Source organism: Pezoporus flaviventris, unplaced genomic scaffold (assembly GCF_033815535.1).
Source record: "Pezoporus flaviventris isolate CSIRO_AGI_PZ_B2104156 unplaced genomic scaffold, CSIRO_AGI_Pfla_v1 ptg000006l, whole genome shotgun sequence".
NCBI lineage: Eukaryota > Metazoa > Chordata > Aves > Psittaciformes > Psittacidae > Pezoporus > Pezoporus flaviventris.
Window position 1 is genome coordinate 8,920,310 of NW_026892554.1, and position 21,256 is coordinate 8,941,565.

Here is a 21,256-nt window from a genome sequence, read left to right on the forward strand (position 1 = left end):
ATGGATTTGACTGCAAAGCAGGACTGTTGTTATGTACTGTCATATATTGTTGAGCATCCATTGCCAGGTCACTGGGCAAAAATGGATCTGCAGAAGGAGCAGCCTCAAAGCCCAGAAGTATTTTTGGGTAAGGATGAAAGACCCTTAGAAAACACTGGCAAAACCAACCCGACTTATACAGATTTATCCCTGTTCACTGGTATGAAAAATTGGAGGGAAAAATTAATCGAAGATCTGAAATGAAAGGTTAGGGGCTCCAGGTGATCCCAAATGAGCTTGGGTTAGGGTTGTTTCAGGGAGCAGTGCTTTGTGCTATGTGAGACATCCAAAGTAGCTCACTGCTCCTCACTCTCTCCAGCTGGAAAGGCAGAGATGTTGCAGCATGTTAGCTAATTTTGATTGTAATTTGCCAACAGGAGAAGCAGAAATATCATTACTAGTTTTCCCCCGTTTTCTCAAGAGCACAGTTTTTCTCTTGCTACTATAAGAACTGGGAGAACAAAAACTGGCCCATTTTCAGAGACACTGAGTGCCTGGAGCACCATCTGGAATCTGTGCAGCCAGCCAAACAATTCAACATCACAGAAAATCTTCCCATTTTCAACATCCCCCCCCCCCCCCTTCTGAACAGCTCTGCACATGAATTCTGCACAAAAGCCTCTTTCTGATGAGAATCCAGTTGGCATCCAGATAAACTATATTTTCAACTATCTCTCAGTGGGGATGGATTATGTTTTCCTTCAGAGAGAGGCCAGATGATTTTTATTACAAATGAACCAAAACCTTGAGGCAGGACATGCATTACATTTCCATGACAGCACTGGCAGGAGTGAAGGATCCTGATAAGAATTTAAGGATGATTGAGCTCTAGTCTCCAGCTCTGCAGGTAGATAGCAAATATAGCAGCCTCCAAATTCTCTATGTCACTGAGCAAGGCTGGGTGAAAGGATAAATGGCCTATTGCTCAGAAGAGCGAAGATCAGTCAGGATCCTAAATCCAAGCTGTTCATGGTCTCTGTCTCTTGCCCATCACAGGCATGTAGACTATACCTGTACTAGTGAATCAAATGTGTCCAAGACTATTTTTTGGCTTTGAGGCTGGTTGGCAAAGAGCAGCCAGTGCAAATACTGCTAAACTTGCTTGACCTCTGTGACTGGTCATTAGCTTATAATGTGGTTATATAGGGATGACAAAATAAACTTGTAAACTTTGAGTATATTTTAGTTGCAGAGAAGTGCCAGTAGGATGGGTGTAAAATACAGTTATGTTTAATCAAAGACAAAGAGCAGTCAAAAAATTTTCTCTGAGGATGGTAAAGCAATGGACCACTTTTTGAATGGGTTTTGGTGGCATGAGGTGGGCAGAATACTGATGTAGTGACCACCAGCACAGCCTGACACGGAAGACTGTCTAAGTGGTGAAAAGCCACCCAATGACTCTCACTTTGGTTGCCATTCCCATTTCTGTGGCATACTCCCTGGGTCACCTCCAAGTCTGCAGTCCTTAAGCACCAAAGCCCTGGGGAGCTGCTGCAAACCGGGCTATAATGCAGCATCCCTGAAGGAGCTCTGGTCTCTGATAGTGATGCCTTTGGCCATAGCCTTGTTTATGAGCGGGATCTAGGGAGTGATTAATGCTTATTCGTTTCCTCTTTCCCTCTTATCCCAGTGTGTGTTGCTGGTATTACCAAGCACAGCCCGTGTCCTGAGCTCTACCTGTGTTTCTACATTGTTTTTTCCCAATTGCGCTTCAAGTACACGTGCAGCCATTTCATCCTTATCAAGAAAGGTCCTTTCCTCAGCTGGAAAGCTCATCGACTATTCTATAAAACTCGTAGTCAGAGCCAGTCTTTAATTAAGGCTGTACTGAAAGGAGCTTTGATTCCAGCCATGTATTACAGCCTGATGTTGTTTTCTCTGTCGTTGCAGCAGATTATTGGAAATGTAGTCCTTGATTAAAAAGATTGCGTGCAATTACATTCCATCTCAACATCTTCAGCTAGATCAGTAGCTTGTCAGTGGGTCATTGGGAATCAGACTGCCAGAACCTTTGCACATGTTCAATTTATAAAAGACTGTTTCTGGCACAGCATCCAACAGTCCTGTGCAGCCAATACCTTATTAATGCGCCATTAGCCACAGGGAACTTTTGTAAGTGAATCTAATGTACAGGGAGTGACGAGGGCTTGCCTGAACTGACTCAGCAGTTTGGAAGGTCTTTTCTCCCCTTGCAGGGATCACACTAACTTCCCAATGTGCTTGAATGTCCTGAGCCTAAATGCTGGTTTTCCCCTTCAAGTCAGATTTATTATTTTGGTTTCTGGTGGACTAGGTTCACTGTATTTTGAAAGCAGGTCAACGTGCTGAGGATAGATAACTTCCATGAGGGAGCTGTCTTCAGAACAACTAAGATGATCAAAGGGATGATTAGCTGCTTCATAAGTGTCTGAAGAAGGTGGGACTCTTCAGTTTGGGAAAAGGGTGGCTGAGAAAGAGTACGTTTGAGCTATACAGAATCACAGATCAGGTGGGTGGGAAAATGTTTTCCTCATAATTAAAAATAAATTCACCAGTTTCCAAAACAGGGAAACTGGGGGGCTTTCAATGGAGCTGGTAGGAAATCAGCTTGAAACAGATAAAAGTACTTTATTCAGCAGGTAGTGACTTTCTGAAACTTGCTGCCACAAGAGACTGGAGGCACTGACCAGGAGGCTCCAAAGGGGTGGGATGAGTTATGGACAACAGGTCTGTATAACTTCACTGAAAGCACTAAACAGAGGTCTTCCCTATAACTTCCCTAACACAATAGTTGTGGATGTTGAGGATGGCCTGGAAAATGTCTCCAGGCTTACACAATAACCCTAATGAACATCTCCTCTTGACACTACCAGAGACAGAGCACTGGGCTGGATAGATCACTGGTCTGACCAAGCATCTGCTTTCTTTCGGTCCTATTTCTTTGACTGCTAATGCTTTCAGGCTGACTCCTAGAAACTCCCCATTAGAAAACATTAAAGGTCTGGTCCAATTCCAGCTTCAATCTCTCTCTGTATCTGTAAATAATATAACTCTAACACTTTTAAACCCAGGCACTGATCTTTGCTTCTAGTTAAACTCTGTCTCTTTGTATTTACACATTCAGTACAATAATGAGATTACTCAAAAGCATTTCATGCTTGAAAGGAAACTAAGCTTGAACAGCTCAGCCCTATGAATACTAAGGTGATATGTGTCCCAGTGGGTCTCTGCCTGCCCCCTGCCTGGTATTTGTTTACTGTCAGAGGTTTGTTTTATGTCTGTGCTCTTGAAGGTTTAATTAATTGCAAATGCAGGCAGGGGAGGTTGGTTGTCTTGCAGAACACTTGACTTTGGGCCAGAGACAAGCATAGATCCAACAGATAGAAATTACATCCCCAAATCCGTATGTCCTGGAAAAGACAGAATTGCCTTTGAGCAGCATCTCCCCAGACACATAACTCAATACAAGAGCATACAGGCAGTGATCTTTAAAGCTGTGCAGGGAGGAAGGTATGATGATGCCATTAGGATTAACTAATTTTTCCTTCATTGTGGGGTGTACTTCTATATGAAGATTTATGTTAGGTTAGGAACTAACTGGACTGCAGTCATGCCTCACTACAGAGCTAGACTTTTCTGAGGTGAATTTTTATATATGTGCAAATGCAGATCTGAAACTGCTTTGTTGTTTGTTTTCTTTTTTGAACTAAGTGTTCTTTCCTTCCCCTTGGATTGTTTTCCCTGCAGGGTCTTCTAGATGTTCCTAGTGCTGTGTGCTATGGCAAGGAACGACTCCAGATCTCCCACAGGTTCAATGTGCTACATCTGAGCCTGGGAGCATCTGGAAGGTCAGGACATTCATCTAAAAAGCAGCACTTGCTTTTCTGTTGCTCAGCTGCAGTTCTGCTTGGTGCTATTCCATCAGTGCTGCATCCAGAAGCTATTGCTTCTGTGCCAGCAACAGCCAGGTCTCTTAAAGCAGGGTTTTGATTGAGGAGGGGAAGAGTGAAGTGGCACAAAGAGACTCAATAGGCTCCACTGTGGTTCAACATAGGTCTTCTCTTAGAAGGTGAACAAGGGCAACTGGTTTTCGTCAGTTCTGCAGTGTTTCTGACAGTTTCTGTTAGCTGATTCACAGAAATAACAAAGCCCTTGTTCATCTCCAGTGTCATTGTAGGTTAACACAAAGAATTATCTAGTTGCTGTAGCTCGGAGAAAATGGTTTCCTCTTCACTACAAAAAAATACCCTGTTATTTCTTTTGAGGTTTTTTTTTTGTTCTGTGTTGACATGAAAATGAGACCTCTGTGTGTGTACAGCCTGGGTTGCAAAAGTGTGAGAGATGCTCAGGTTTGATGCAGTGGAAGCTAGCACTGGCCTAGGGATTCTCTAAGGAAGGACAAGGCAAGAAGCCTTGTTTTGTCTGAAGCTGGCCAATTAGAGCAGAATTGTTTGAGTACTTGTAATGGGGAAGCACAGATCTCAATTTTAGCAAATCTGAGTTAACGCTTCTAAAGGAAGGGAAATCGTATGACCTCTCCCATACTTCTGAATAACTAAAAGTTTCTTAGTTAACTCTTAATTGTTAGCTTTGCTTAATACATTACTCTTAGTTATGAGGAAGCTCCTTTAATAACAGAAACCTCCAATGCTGCCCCACAGCCTGTGAGTTGAGTCAGTGCCTGACAGTGCTGGGCTTTCTGTTAAAGCCTGCTTTTGAAATTAAACTTTGCAAACTGAGATTTGATCAAGCATCTCTACCCATTTATATGACTACCCCAAATGAACCTACAGGTTTTCTGGGGGGCAGTGATAGAAAGGAGCCTCAGATTGGTGCAAAACTTAGTTCTTATAAATGCACCAAGCCTCAAAGAAGGAAAGCCATGTATTAGCTGGTTACTAGAGAATACAGAGTGCAAGGAGGAAGCTGGAGAGCCTGCTCACAAACAGCTTGATGCATGTAAAGTTACCAAGGTCAAGAACCCTGGAGTGATATCCTGAGTAAATAATGGGGCTCATATGGTAGAGGTGCTTAGTGCATCTTTCCTGGGTTGGATGAACACTGCAACTGCAAACCATTCGAAGGCAGAGAGATCTCCAGCACTGAGGCAGAAAACAGCACTTTATGTGCCTGTTAAAATACAGTCTGCACATTGCCAGGTACCTTTATTTGACTTTTCCATAGCAGAGAATAATGTTTGGCTTGCATTTACTTGACTGCAAGCACCCTTGAGCTAAATTAGTTTTGTAAACAATGGACTGGTAGTGGGTTGATTTCTAGAGAAATTCTTCTAATAATAAAATGCCTCATAAAACTGCCTTGACTTCTGCTAGGCAGACTGCAGGCAGCTAGAACCTTCTGATTGCTTTACTTTAACCCAGTATTTTGAGGCTGACCAAAATACAAATGCCTGACAAATGTCATTGTCTTCCTGACAAATGTCCTCCATGAGCAGGGAAATAAATGGCAATGTTGTTTATGGACATCTGGTTGGTTTGAGGAAAGGGAGACCCAATCCGGTATTCAGACTGAGTAAAGTTTGTGCTTCTGAGACACCTCTATGGAATCAGCAGGCCATAGAGGCTGACAGCCTACACTTAACATTTCCCATATTATACAGTGATGAGCACAAGCTTTAGCCCTCCTCCCCCTCAACTTCTTGGGTTTTATTTGCAAGTGCCACACACTGACTCACTCCTGACTATGCAATGAAGGTGACAGTGTGTTTTGTGCAGTGTTGTGCGGGTCTGTATGTCTGAAGGCACCATCTTGACATCTTCTGAGGCCTCCATAAAACCAGGTCGGAGAGCTAAGCAGTCTCAGGAAACTCAGCTGAACTTTGTGAGGGAAGCCTTTCTGCCAGAAAGGATGCTGTAGCTGGAACACTGCATTCCCAAGCCAAATTCCCCTTTGTCTCACCTCCCCTTCTCTGCCAACTAATAAACCTTTCATTTTCTCAAAGGGAAGTCCAAGCAGAGTTTTGACTTTGAAAAATAAGTGCCAGCAATTATCTGATGCTTGATATGGCCAGTTTTATTGATTTGCAGTTTTAGTAGGAAGTGCTTATAAGAGTTGCAGCATAAAAACCTAAGCTTGAGCATCAAGAATGGTGTTCACATTATTCCTTTGGCATCTATTGAAGGTACAGTTTCAATTAACAAGTTTTCATGGCAGTCTTAAGTCCTAATAGACTGTTTTGTCCCAGCTTAAAACTTCTCTAAACTTATGATGTACTTTCCTGAATGCCACACTGGGATCTGTGACCTGCTGCATTAGATGCCAAAGAAAACACTTGCCAGGTTTCTTATATTCATAACCTTGAAACTGTATTAGCAGTGTAATGGTGAAATGTAGCTAGCCTACGCATATCTCTCCATCAAATGACAATGTAAGTACCGTGGCTAGGAAAGAATGCAGATCTGCTTTCAAGAATTTGGAAACATCCTTACTCCACACCACTCTGGTACATGTATCCTCTGGTTTAGGCTGCAGGGCCTCCCCTCCACTCCTTTCTATTTAAGGTCTTCTGACAAAGCTAATTATGATAGTAAGCAACTTGCATCAATGTTGTTTAGGAAATATGAACATTTGTGATTTTGGGAATTCTCATGCATTGCCACTGGATGTGGTTTGTTGGCTGTTGACACTGTGTATGAAGACATTTCTGTCACTGAAGTCAGATACATTTCAGTAGTAACTCAATCTTCCTGCAATTTTTGCTTCTTCCAGTGAAAGTGTGATGGTTTGCTATTTATAGATGTTTAGGAAAAATTCTTCCCTATGCATCCACCCTTTTTATTCTACTCCCCAGTTTGCTGGATAACCAGTAGTCTCAGAGATCTACCGTTATAGAAAGTAGATCTAAAAACACACCTTTCCCTTAAGAGGCAATATTGCTTTTCTAACCCTGAAACAGCCTCGGAACTGGATCTAGGTTCTTTGCTACCTCATGAATCACCATCCTGTGAATGATTCTGCATTGGAACTTGGAACATCCTGATAATTCAGGAGCCAGGAGACACCCCAGCTCCTCACAGAACCTGGCCTTGCATACGGCATTGCTGCATTGCTACTGGATATAAAAAGCCTACAGGATCTGTTTCAGTCAGGAAGCAGCTGGGACTTTGAATGCAGATGAGAAGTAGACTTAATTCACTGGAGTACAGAGGTCAATAGAAAACGAACATTATTTTCCTGTCCATAATTGCAGTTTAAGCACATAACAAGTAGACGATGGTAATCATGAGCTAAAGGGTCCAACTGTTCTTAATTGATTAAAATAGCTTCTGAAGACTGTTTCTGTTAAGAATTTAACACAACACAGTGTTATACCATTGCACCAGGATGGGTTTGCCGTTAACTTACGTCTCTCTTCTCTGGGTCAGCTTTAAATTAATGTGGTTTTCCACAATTCAGATACTGTCACTTGGTACTGGCAATCACTTTCCACTGTCCCACTGACCTCGATAGTGAGGCAATAGCAATATACCCAGGGGCTTTAGCTCCAAAACCTCTGCTGTCTCCCATGTGAGCTAAAGGAGTTTTTTCCAGTGATTGTATAAAGTTCAGGTGCTAAAAAGAGGTAGAGATTAATGGTCAGACATGCTGAGTGGAGGGTACTGTGCCCAGCTGCTCTTTCCTTTCTTTCCCTCCACCCCAGTGCCAAATCTCTGGTATAAAAACCTGTGTTGTTTCTCCTCTGTCAAAAGTGTTAAGAAGCTTTCTATTTAATAACCCAGAGCAGGTCTGTAGTGACCACAGGGGCAGTTCTGTTGCCGGCAAAATGCAGGGGGTCTGCCAGGAAGGGGAGAATGATGGATAGCTTTGTGTGGATGGGTGGGAAATCTTTTGTATCAGGTCAGTAGGGTGAGGTTGGCCATATCTGGCTCTATCCTGGTAAACAGAGCACTGATTTATAGAAGCATGGAGGAAGGAAATGAGTTTCTACCCTGTGGAACCTTCAGACCTGGGATTCCATCTCTTCCACGCTCATATTTAAATTCTTAGAGACAGCAAATAAAGAAAACAGAAGTTAGTATCTCCCCTGCAAGATGAGACAGTAAAACCAAGAGTCTTTCTTCTGTACCTGAGTGTGGAAGGTCCTAGGAAAGGTAGTTTTCTGTAGGGTCCTAGAATGAAAATCTCATTTATACCTACTCTTGTGTAGAAGGAAAGGTTTTGTTCTCCAGCCAGCGAATGAGGAGCACACTTCTGAAGTGTCTTTAAGTTGGCTGCAGTACAGGTTGCTCAATATTAATTAAAAAAGAAAATAATTATAGCATAATCATGATGGCAATACCAGCCCAGTGTTTTATCCCACCTTCTTTAAACCGACTAAATAAATCATTGACTTAATAAATCATTTTCCGTGAACTAGCATGGCAACTTCTCCAGTTTACTGGCATGCATGCAGACAACAGAATCCTGGCAGAACTTTAACACACACATTTGAAAGGCAGCATCTCTGGGCTTTGTCTTTTAATTACTGAGCATTAAATCTCAGGCTCCATCTAGCTCTAGGCTCCCTGTCTCAGCTGTGTGTTATGTTAACGTGTTGTCAAAACAAATTTGATTTGCAAAGATACAAGAGTCAGGCTGATATTTTCATTTTAGATCACTTATCTGAATGTAATTTTGACATAAGGGTTTAAGCAAATGCCTAATTTTAAATATGTATTTAAGGGAGCCCTGAGAAGTAAAGCAGTAAGGACAAGATACCTAATTGCGTTCAGGATCCTAAATCTCATAGCCTTTAATAAGAACAGGGGTTCCTAGGCAGGCTTTAGGAGCCAATCTCTTCCTATGCTTTTGACTTTTAAGTCCAACTAATATTGTCAGACTTAAATGCATGCTTTAAGTATTTGCTTTGTTTGCTGGATGGTACCTGGAGTACCCTGTACACTGCAGTCTTTGTACTGGATGTGGTACTGTTTTTTCTAATCTCCGCCTCTACTACTGCATGTTAAGGCAGAAAACTGAAATGCTGCTAATTAGAAGTAGGAAGAATCTCCCCAACTTTAAAAATTAATTGATTTATCTGAAATCCTCCCTGGAATTCAGATTATTTCCTCATATCTCAAGAAACAGAGACCACCTCCTTCCTGTAGGTCAATGCGTATGCGTTAATTGAAATCCATGTGACAGACGTTATCAGATTGAGCTGAAAAAACAAATCATATATTTGTGCTGACCAGACATATTTCAAAAAAGAAAAAAAAGGCTTAAAATAACTTGCTTAGTAAATTACTTGTTTAGTAAAAATCAAAGCCTTTGACATCATAAGTGCTTCAGACTACACAGCTGGTAAAATGGGACATTGTCATCCAGACTATTAAATGAAAGGAAGGTCAGAGAAATTAATTAAGCGAATACATAGCCAGCCTGAGCCAGCAGTCATTACAAACTCAAACCAATGGGTATTTTTCTTGAAGGACAAAAACATTACTGCTTACAGAAACATTGAAGAACTGTGGACTTGGACCAAGTAGATAGGAAGAAAAGCCTTCCAAAACAGATTTCTAACACAGGACCTTTTCAAGACCATTTAATTTACAAATATTGGACTTCTCCATTTTATAACTGAACAGTAAATCCGATCCTACACTTACTGAAACAACAGCCTCATATAACTACTTCAGCAGCATTTGCCTCAAACAACAGCTAGTTTTTCAATGCTTGCCCTTCTTGAAATGGAAACAAGACTTAATGTACCAAAAAGAGAACTTGCAATATGCCCTTAGATAGAGTATCCCACCTTTATTGTATCAGAGCCTGCTTTCAGATCAATGGATGATTTCTCTCTTTGTATTTAACAGGACACAACATTGGTAACTGCTGTTAGATGTTTCAAAGTGCTAATCTTTTAAGAAAAACTATTCAACTTTCAGATTCACTTGCTTATACCCTAAACTTTTCAGGACTCTGTCTGTAGATACGATTTGCTAAATGCTGCGCCTGGTGACAATAATTTAATCACTGAGTCTTTCACTGGAAGCACTGAGCATTAACTGAGAATAGAACTTGGTTCTTCTCGATGGCTGATACGGTTCAGTTGTAGATTAAAGTCATCTCCCATAGCACTTTGTGCTTTAGTCCACTCCCTATGAATTCTACCTCAGTAGGTCACTTCCTGTTATAATGATTTCATGCTGGCATAAACCTATGGTGAGACAGTGCTGTGCAAACTTTATAACAAGCAGGAATTATTAGGGCATGGTGAACTAGGCATAAGTCTGTCATCACTTATCCCCATAACCAGTGAAGTCCATAAATCATCTTGCATCTACTTTGGCATACAGCAGCATTCATAGAAGGTGTTATGGAGGGTTCCCCATCATGCAAACGTAGGCTGGGACCTGGTGCCCAGTCAGCAATGTGAAGACTTGCTTCCAAACAGCAAGCAAGCCACAAGTAAATATTCTTGATCCTTCCTTTCTTAACTTTTTCTCCTGTGTATATTAATAAAAGGCAAAAACCCCACAAAACCTCCAATAAAAGAAATGCCGAAACCACACAAAACAGTGCATGCACATACTAGACCATCTATCTGTGTCTCTGCCTTTACCTTAGAAACATCCTTCTCCTCATTTCATGCCCTCTAAGCTTGGTGAGTTTTATGAATCCTATTTCAAAATGCAGGAGAACTGAGGTGTATATAAGGTTTTATTTATTTATTTATTAAGAGAATATCTGTTTAAGATTTTGGCTCTGGATACCTCAGTGAAGCTCCATTTTGTCTGGAAATGTTCACTGGTGGATAAAGCGTCTAGAATTAAAAAAAGGTAGTACTCTAGCACCTTATGGCCTTGCAAGGTTTTGTGGTTACTTTACACAAATGTAGATGACTAGCTGGGGAATCATTTGAAAAACTGGAGTTTGAATGGGCTCAAGCTCTGTCTATAAGTCCATTTGCTAAAATTTTCAGCAGTGGCCTGAATTCTTTGCCTTGCTCTCACAGTGTCAGTGTTCAGTGTTACAACATGGGTTTTTTGATTCTTGATCCCCAGCAAGATGAGCTCCCATTGCCCCACCAATGCCACTTCTCCCATCATAACTTCTCTGTAACACACAATGAAGAAAATTACCCCCTGCTTCCAGCATTCAGAAAGTTTAAGCTGCAAATATAGTATTTAGCTGTTGATATGGCAAATGAGATGAGAAGGGTGTTGTATTGTTGGGATTTGAACTCTGTTAGGAAATGCTGAGGCATATTAAACTGTTCCGATGTCATTTAATGAATAATAAATGTGTTTATTATTGCCATGCCACTCAAGCAGGGAAAACCACATCAGCTTGGATGGAAGTACATTGGCACCTGTTATTCAACAAACAGAAGTTGATTACATACAAATCTTTCCTGCGGCTGGGGTAGCAGTATTTTATCGAGTACCTTCTGCTCATCTTCCCTTTCTCTTTGCAGAGAATTTTGGGTTTTTTTCCCTATCTACATGAACTTGTAATAACTCCCCTTCTTTAGTTCCAGCAACTGGGAATTATTTCCTTCCTCCTCCTTTTTTTTATAATCTAGTGAAAAAGTACTTTTATTCCTTCACACATTCCTTTCTAAACAGTAATCCGCCAGGACTTTACAGAGCAGTGGTTTTTGCATCACCCTTTCAGAGTCCCTGTAGTTCTGCTGTACAAGCAAATGCAGCATGTTTTTGCCAAGGATTGAAAATGAATGACCCCGGATTTCTTAAACAGTAGCTTCTCAGAAAGTTAGACATCTGAAAATCTAAAAAAGAGATCTGAAGAATAATCTCTGCTATTTTGAAGATGTGGCTATTATTCATTCAAGCACATTCTCACTTGCTAAACATGTTTTTGCAAGAACTTTACATCTTATTTAATATCATGCATGCCATTTTATTTATGGGCTCATTGAATGACATGGTAATCAAATACAAGTTTATATTAGCCAGAGCTGTGTGGGGAAAAAAAAAACAGAAAGTGCTAATAAAGCAGGAAGAAACTATAAGAACAGATCTGGTTTTGGTTGTTGTTTTTTTTTTAATGCCAAGAAGATCTGTTTATAAATAGAATTTGTTCTTTGTACTCAGTTCTTCAGATCACAGAGGGAGGAAACTCATTAAGATAATCTTACAAAGAGATCAAGTGGAAAAAAGAAGCAACAGTTAGCCCACATGTTATATGGAAAAGCCCCCAAATTGTAGAAACTTGACTGTCCCCCTCTCCTTTTCCCTCTGACATAAGGTTATGGTGAGAGTATTTACTGATTATTATTTCATTAAAATACAAGTATGGGAAAGAACATCAAGATCATGATTCAGAAAGCCTAATTCTGATTTTACTTATCCTAGTAAGTACTGCATTAGTTCTAGCTTTCCTTGCTCCCATACATGTTTGGTCTTCTAATTTTATTCCTTGTTTTAAAATTCTCTTTGATTTAGCTTTCAAGGTGAGGAATGTGCTTACTAACAGCAGCAATATGGCACTGCATGTGGGAGCACTGGCACAGCTATCTGAAGCCTTGTTTGCAGCTGCTCCGGCTTTTTCTATTATAGACGCATTTTGCAAAATCTATTATTTTAGGGAGAAATGCATCAATAATGGAGGAAAAACAGAATTTTAGAACGGAAAGCTTGTGCTGCTGTGAAATGAGATGGGAGATTAAATAATAGATCATGTGCATGAAAGGTTGAGAATTAGTTTAATCGCTCAAAAAAATGTTGAAGGAAGAGCTATTCTCATTTTCCCCTCATGGTTACCACTCTGTCTTATGGTTTAAAGTGCTCCAGAAATTGCTGACTTCCTCTGTGCAGTAGAGTTCTATTGAAATCTGAAAGTTTTGAGATATTTCAGAAAAGTGCTATTGGGCAGTTGTGTAATAAAATTAGTGCCTGGTGGAAATCCTATCCCCTGCTGCTGTGCAGAGATCCTCTCAGGGAGCCCAGTGAATTTAATAGAGCTGATGGAGAAGCTTTCTTTTTTCTGGTCAAACTTATTGAATTTTCCAGACATTCAATGAGTGAGACACTTCGCTGGATTGTATAATGAAGAAGGGAGAAGGATAGTGAGGAATATGAGTTAGAAAAGAAACTGCAGCTCTAGTTTGCTGCTTTAGAAGAATCCCCTCCAACACAACCCCTTCCTCTGAAGAGCAAGGCATCTTGGAGGTACTGCTTTAGCTCCAGGGTTTTGCTGTGCTACAATGAGACTCTATCAATGGGACAAAAATTTTTCAACTGTGTTGAAACTTTCAATTGAAATTGCTCCTTTTTCAGCTTACACAAGCCCTACACTGAGAGACTTACACAAAACCGCTCTAGTGATTGACATCTACTAAAAAAAGAGATTTTGTTCACAGAAAAAGGCAAAATAATAAATGTTTTTAACCTTTCTTTGAAGAACACAGACTTTTTCCCCCAAAAGATTATTTGTTCAGAGGCAAAGCCTGGTTCTTTTGGAAAACACATCTGAAATGCCCTACTGACTGTATTGATTATTGCCCATGATCTTTACCTAGAGAAACAGCGATAGCAAAGTCCTTTGAGCGGTTCCCAGAGCTTCTCTTTTTCTAGGATCACAACTCTGACTAAGATAGATAGTAATTTGGGGTTGTGAATATTTTCTTCAGGTTCTATCATGAGTAATGCAATAGGAGAATGATTTTTACTGAACATCACTTATAAGGAGAGAACAATTCTGCAATACTTCGTTGAGATGATCACTCACTCATGTTGCCTGTTAATCTTTGGGAAATGATCCCATAGTTGGCTTCCCTGGAACAGAAATACCCCATCCATACACTCCTCTGGACTCTACGGACTGCATCACCCCACTTGTTATGAAAAATCAGATTGAAATTGTTTTCCCTGTAGCTGAAACTGGTTTAATGTACTTACACCTTTCTCTACCAGCTGTTTGCCTGTCCCCAGAGGTGAGCTTGTGGCAGGAATTGCTCCTTCCTGAGCATCTGAGAGTGCCCAAGACACCCTGGTCAGTGCTTCAAATCAGCCACTGCTGTTACCTGCAGTTACCTCTGTCCAGCTCTAGCCCGCTGGTGTTGTGAATGGTCTCCCCATTCCTGAGGAGGAGTTACCTGGAATTACCTGTAGTGTGGATTTTCAGATGAGGTGCTTTGATACCACCTACCTCGCACTTGAAAAGATGATTTCAGCTGAGCCATTTTGAGGAATCCTACATGTTTCAAAACAAGGTCTCTTGGCTCATCTCAAATCTCTGCCTTGCTATTTGACTACCCTCTATGTGCACTAACTCTGTGTCCTTCAGTTATGCAGTTCACATGCTTGCCACTGTTAAATATCACAGATCTCCTTAGAACAGACCTAACCATGGTGTAAACTATTCTACATATCACAAACTCAGTTTAAGCAGATGTAAATAGAGGAAAACATTTCTTTTTAAAATGGAATAAAACGTAGTAGGTGAGGTAGTACAGATTCCCACTGGTGATTGTTTTAACTTCTTTGTGGGGTGACTTGCTCCATTGCCTCCTGTTACGTTTATTAATGTCTAGCTTAAATTGTCAGTTAAGCCAGCTCTCAATTTATCCAAAGGTTTTAATATAGGAGCATAAGGATATTACAGGAACAAATTGTCAGGAGAAAAGAAAGCTCAAGACAACAGGTCTGATCCTTACACAAATAAGGAAACAAGGCTTTGTTTATACAGAGTGTCCCATTCTTACCAAATTCAACAGATAAAATTCAGCTAAAAGTGCCAGTGTTGCTTCCTTCTCTGCTATTAATTTTAAAAACTGCTGTAGACATCACTGTTTTGCAGATACTTGCTTAAGACAAATAGATGTCTACATATAAAGAAGAAAATGAAACTGGTTTTGCTGTGAAATGGAAAATCACCTGGAAAATTCTCCTGAACTGTGGGCAAAATATCAGCAAAGCATTTGTGTACTTCAGTGTTCCAAGGCAATGTTCTGAGTATGATGCCAACCAGTCATTGATTTCTATCTCAAATGATTCCTTTAAAGAAGTGTTTCAGTTCGAACAACCTAAAGCAGGCAGAACTGTTTCCTTCTCAACACCCTTATGCTAGTTTTCTGACAGCTATCCACATAAAAGCTTTATCTTTGGCAGGTGGTTAGTAGGGAATGCAGAAATCACAGTTTAGTGTACAAATGGTTGGGGGCTTTTTGCATGTGTGTGTTTGTTGACCCTCTAACACCCACCTACCCACACAGAGCCTGTGGTCTAAGCCACATAGCATCACTTAAGTCATACATCTGAGAAGGGTGGGCTTCAAGAGTGCTGCAAGTTCAGTGTGGTCAGAGTTGGATCTGGGACTACCCTTCTGTGACATAATGTCAATAATGTATGCACCAACCCTGCCAAATCTCTCTGTCCTCTGCTTAGAAAGCGTTGACTCCACAAAACCTCTTCTTAGATGCCAAGTTAATTTCTTTCAACTCCTGTGCTAGAGTCAGCTTTCAAATGGACTCTACAGCAGTTTCCTATAGCATTTGCTTCCAGTTGGCCAAGGCTCTGAAGTGCTCTAGAAAGGCTCATGTTTCCTGGAGATTAGAAGTTTGTCTTTACTTCAGTCACCTGAAACTGTGGTTGTCAAAAGTGTGTTAGAGCTATTTCTAGCAAAGTTCATGTTGACGGTTTTCAGTTATCGCCATCACATAACACATAACATGGCAATAACTGCAGATAGGGTAGAAAACTCCTTATTAAAATATTACTTCCAATATGGTAGGCTTTTCCAGACAAGAAGCAACTGAGGCAATGTATCTTTAGAAGTTGCCTCTTATCAGCTGAGACAGAGTAACAGACTGCCTATGAGCCCTTATTCTATCTCGGAAAATCAAATAAGAATAAATGACTAAATCACAGACTTCATAAAAAAGCTTAGCATAAATTGATTGCTCCTCTCCTGTGGTTCCCTTATAAAGCCAGTCTTTTGCATTTAAACTGAAACTTCTGTGAATTTCAACTGGGAAGAATTCAATGAGGTCTGTTACCAAACTGCCCAGTGAAGTCACTGGAGCATGTGTAAACGGTTTTGAGAGCAGTGCGTTACATACACACTTCAATTTTGAATCTATGGCACTGGATTGCTATGATAGCAGTGGTATCTCTATTGTAAATAAATGGTGAGACTGATTCAACGTATTTGGAAGTGATGGGTAGGCTGATAAGTTTCAAGTACTACACATCCAGCAAGTCGAGACATTTGAAACCTAGGGAAACACCATAGAAGAGTTTGTTCTGTGCTCAGTACATTTATATTTTAGCAGTAGCCAAAAGAAAAAGAAGCCTAGCAGTCAGTTCAGGTGTTTTCTTATGAACAAGTGACTGTCTGATTAAATACCACCTGAAAACATCACTTTTAGAACAAGATCCTACCTGCAGGGTACCAAAGGAAAGCTGTTTTGCTGACTTAGATTGCATGTTTTAGCTCAATTTCTGCTGTATTTAATCTGTGCTTCCCTCATCCGTAGGCAGGGGTAGGGAGCAGCACTCATAAGGTGCTATTTCTTCAGGCCTGCAAACTTAAGGAAGGAAGATGGCACATCTGTAAAGGAGTATTACAAAAAAAGAATAGAAAGGCTTTGAATGTATAGTGTATTTATTTCATACTGTGGATTAAAGCTACAAGAATTTAGTGGTGCTTGTGGGCTCTGGCGGTTCTCAAGTCCTTCTTAGCAGCCCTTTTAATGTACAGGTGGTGGAAACTCCAAAGCTGAGCCCTAAGGTTTGCCTCTGTGTGTGTACATGTATACCATTATATATAAAATGCCCTCTTTGTATTTTACTCAGCCTATTGATCTTACGAATATTAATGGCTTCTGTATGGATCACGCTTCCTAACAGCTAAAGAGTATCTTTTGTCATGGTGTCACAGGATGGTTTTGGACACAAATACTAATATCAGCTATTCCTGTGACTGCTTTCTGCATGGGTCTTGTCCAGTAAGCTTGAAATGAAGCAGCGTATAAACATGCCCTTTCCCTTAGGTGCTTGCTGAGATGTTCAGCTGCTTTCATAAAGAGAGACAGGTGTATCCAGCTGGGACTCATTCAGGTGACACATTGCTTTTTCTCTTCCCTTAAAGACAATATATGCTTTAGTACTAAATACTGTTTAAGGAAACTTTCCCTTGGAATGGAAGCTGCTTCCGTTTCCTTCCCAAATATTGATTTTATTGGGATCGTTTGGTTTTGTTTTTTTCAGAGACACTGCTTTGCTTGTATGCACTTTTTATTCCTTACCGAAATCTTGGTGCAATGAGGATTATATGAAGTAAATGCTTAAGAAAACCCAAAAACAAAATCACAACCCCATCCCCTTGCTGTTTTTCTCCAGTGGGCTATATTTTGAGATTTAAGGATATATAAAGGGCACTTTAAATAAAATCCCAGGCTATGGAGTGCTATACAAAACATGCTCCCTAGGCACAGTATTTCTTCATAAGAAAATTTATTCCATCTACTTAAATTCCATCTGTAACTGAATTTCATTTCTGCTTGCATTATGCTTTCATTCCTCTTTTAAAATATTATTTCTTTTGTTCCACACATAATTTACATCAAGCCACTATTAGAAAACAACAGGATGGCACATAACTTCGTTGTCTGTAACAGTCCCGTTATAAATCTTTAATGTATGTGCAAGGACTTAGGCAAATAAAGCCTCAGATGAAAGGCTGGCTATTTGCTCAGGAGAGGGCTGCTCACAAAGGTGTGTGTTTGCAAGGTCAGGATCTCTTGTGCTTCTTTCTTGATTTTGGTCATAAACAGAGTAACTTTCACAAATGCAAGTGGCTGTAGATTCCAGAAATATTCTCAATATACCTTTCACAAAAGCCTTTTAGGTTCTGATCCAGAGTCAGTGGGAGTCTATTCATTGCCTTCCACAGATTTGGGAACAAGACTCAAAGCAGAAGGCAGCTGGGGAAAAACTCCTTTACAGATGCAATTATGGATTAGGTTTTTTTCTTTTTACTTGCTATTACCAACCTGTTCCCATTCTTCAGGCAACTCTTAAAAGAACTCATTACTAAGATCTGGCAGAAGGAAAATTATCTGAAGTGACAGCAGGTGTTTTCTGAACAGGAGAATCTGTTTCTTTCCAGAAAATATCCGTACTGAACAAGAAGATGAGAACTGTAAACGCTGTAATGGTGGGAAAGAGCATGATGCTACTCATTCTCAGAGTGCTGACCAAGTACAGCACATGAAAAGAGACAGAAGAGATTTGTCTGAATACTTTTGCAATTGAACAAGGTTTGGATCAGCTTTACTCAAGTATTTCTTTCCTGGCTGCCTTTTGTAACTTGCAAAACTGCAGTGATGGTTTAGTAAACTCAGGAGGAGAATAGAATCCAGAAAACAGTGTTTTCTGGTGGTTTGCTGATGCGGACAGTAGAAAATCCTTCTGTTTCTCTCCCTAGGAAACACTCCGGGCATGGCAAATTGTAACAAAAAGAAAAGCAGTGTTTTGTAAACTCGTGCTTTTGAATAGAGAGGTTATCTAACTATTAAGCTTGCATATGCAGTATATGCAGTGAGGCTTTTGAAACTCTGGTGAGATTACCATGCAAGGTCTCAAATTCCTTTTTTATAAAATACTCTCACATGCTTGTAGATGAGATTTTTGAAGCACGTATCCTAAAGAATCCCCAAAAATGACAGACAAAAAGAATACAATTTTTAGAGTTCATTCTTTGTGCTTTGGTTTATCCAAGTTCCATGACTTTGAGTAGTTACGATTTGTCATTATTTGGACTTCTAATAATGGGAGATGCTTTCCCAACAAGGTCTTGCTGACAAAAATTGGCTCCTTCTGTTTTGCGGGCTAAGACTTCCTCTTCTTTTCAGTCCCACTGCTTTTCATTGTCTCTGATGAGGCTTCAGGCCTATGGCTTCCACCAGGCTTTTTGAAAATCACTGCTGAAAGTGAGCAAGTGCTGCTCAGCCACTCTGATGTGTTGATAATGAGGTGTTCTTTCCCCTGATTTTCCCCCTAAAGAAAGCACGAGGATCCCAAAATGACTTGTGACAACAGTAAGTGTCACCAAGTGAGGTAGAAAAAAATTATCTATTATTATAGCTGAATTTTGCTCAGGCTGAGGGCTGAATTTTAAACTCAGCTAATGAAAATGCAGAACAATTTTATAACTTATTGTGTGATAGAGTTATTTGTTATTATTTGGTAAGAAGTTATAGATATATTGGTGATGCTGTCAGAGTGAGTGGGAGCTTCATTTTGAACATGGAAACAAAAATTCATTGGGTGACATCAGATGCTTTGGAACAGTTTGTAACAAACTCAATGTGTGATGCAGAAAATTCTTGAGTAATCATGAAATCAACTGGATAGGGCAGGGAGAGAAAGTGGAGGTTTTTCTACCAGATAATACAGGTTTGCTTAAGGCATGTGGTTCTTTACAGCCAGCAGCACTGATTTAAAGTATAAGCAAAGCAATAAGAGAAAACCTGTGATAAAAAGAAATAAATCCTTTTTCCTATTTCTAGAAGAAGAAATGTGAGCATCTGTGTTTTCAGTAACCTTGTATCTCGTTTCCTCATCTTTCCTTCTGAACAAAGTACTGACTGACACTGGGGATGTGATGTTCTTCCTGTCTAGGAATCTCTCTGGCTGGCCGCTATACATTCAGCATTATCTGTAGGTAGGACCTGCAGAGGCTTAGTGTCACTAGGGCTAGACGAAATAGATTTGAAACTTAAATACTAAAATGATGCTGGGAAAAGGTATGTCTCTGCAGCCACTGTTCAAGCAAACCCTTGTTAAGTTCACATGCTGTTTCCTTTGTATTTATGTTCAAAAGAGATGAAAAGATCGTTAAAGATTCCATGAACTAACTCATGAAGGTTCAGAACTGAGCGCACAGCATTTGGAGTCTCCTCCAGATGTTTCAGTGAAAAACAGATATTTGATTTGCAGTCTGTCACTGATCATCAAGTTTATTAGGATACATACTTTCATAGGCTTATTTGAAAGTTCAGTGTATTCAATTAATCTGCAAAACCCCAGATGCCAGAATTCTTGCCTAAAGCTTTAGGGAACAGATACAGAAGGTGGAGGAATCATGCATCAGTTCTTCTGCATCTTCTGAAGGTCAGCCTGCCTTACAGGTGCACTTTGAAGGTGCTTTGCAAAATGTAGAGCATGATCTTTCTGATTCTGGATGGTTTTTGGTGTGTAACTCTACCTTTCGGACAGCAGGTGGAAAAAGCAAGTGCATTATTTTTGCCTCTGTTTAAAACAACAGCTCAGGCAGTAGTACTCAGTCATCGTCCTTTAATCCTCCTTGAAGTACTCAATCTTAGTCCTTTAATCCTCCTTGAATACTACTGCACTGCTGCTCTACAGACAGTAGGTTCTGGGGCTTTTGTTAGTGTTGAAAGTGGAGTGAGTCATGGCAAAGTGTGTACACTGATCTGTAGCTATTACAGAGTATTAAGCAATTGCCCTCGGTAAGAAGTGATAATAGCAAATAATAACTTATTCATTTTGTTGTTGAAAATTGGTTGTCTAATATAACTGAAAATCCCAATTAATTTCAATCTTGATGCTCACAGCAGATAAGCATAATAAAGATTCTAAGAGACCTGCTTTCATACATATGAATAAAATAATTATTATGCAGCATATTTAAGTAGATGACAACATCAGAAAGTCTACCCTTGAATAACAGGAAAGGAAGAAAATAACCTTTCTTTTCTACTCAGAAAGGAAGTACTGGCTACGTATGTGGCATGTTTTGGACATCACTAGCTGTAAGGTATATTTCTTTATAAACACAACAGCTTTACAAAACATGGTACAAAAATATTTTTATATGAATTCAGCTAAGCTTATCTATTTGAGACCATGGTGAATGCTGTATCTTTTAGCACAACATTTTCTGCACCACTGGTTCCTGATGCAACTATGACACACATTGTCACTCTGCTTTGAAACCATGGACCACGTTTATCCATACGCTTTATATTCTTTCATACAGTTTTGTGCTGGAAGTTTTGTCTCTGGGACTTAAATGACAAAATGGTGCAGTCATACTTCACATTGTAAGGAAATGTCAGTCCTTCTACAAGTGAAAAAGTGGTAGAGATCTAGTGACGTGAATTAAAGTAGTTCAGCAATGTTGAGCAACTACTATTAATTAAATTGACTTGCAACTCATTACTGGTGATGTAGGATAAAACTGGTAAACTTCCTTTGGCACATATCTAAGATAGCAGTGCAATAAAATGAACTTGACTTATGAT

At 40.0% G+C, this 21,256-nt stretch overlaps 1 protein-coding gene and 1 long non-coding RNA gene across 3 annotated transcripts in view; one reads left to right on the plus strand and one right to left on the minus strand.

The window, feature by feature from the left end:
• LOC133265894 (uncharacterized) overlaps positions 1–21,239 on the plus strand; it is a 38,156-nt gene extending 16,917 nt beyond the window's left edge. The window contains exons 3-5 of the long non-coding RNA XR_009742167.1: positions 16,979–17,045; positions 20,717–20,769; positions 20,992–21,239. This is a non-coding gene — a long non-coding RNA (uncharacterized LOC133265894). The remainder of the gene's footprint in view (positions 1–16,978; positions 17,046–20,716; positions 20,770–20,991) is intronic.
• The window catches only part of CTXND1 (cortexin domain containing 1), a 35,136-nt gene that overhangs the window by 11,282 nt on the left and 2,598 nt on the right, over positions 1–21,256 (minus strand). The gene's annotated exons all lie outside the window — the stretch shown is intronic.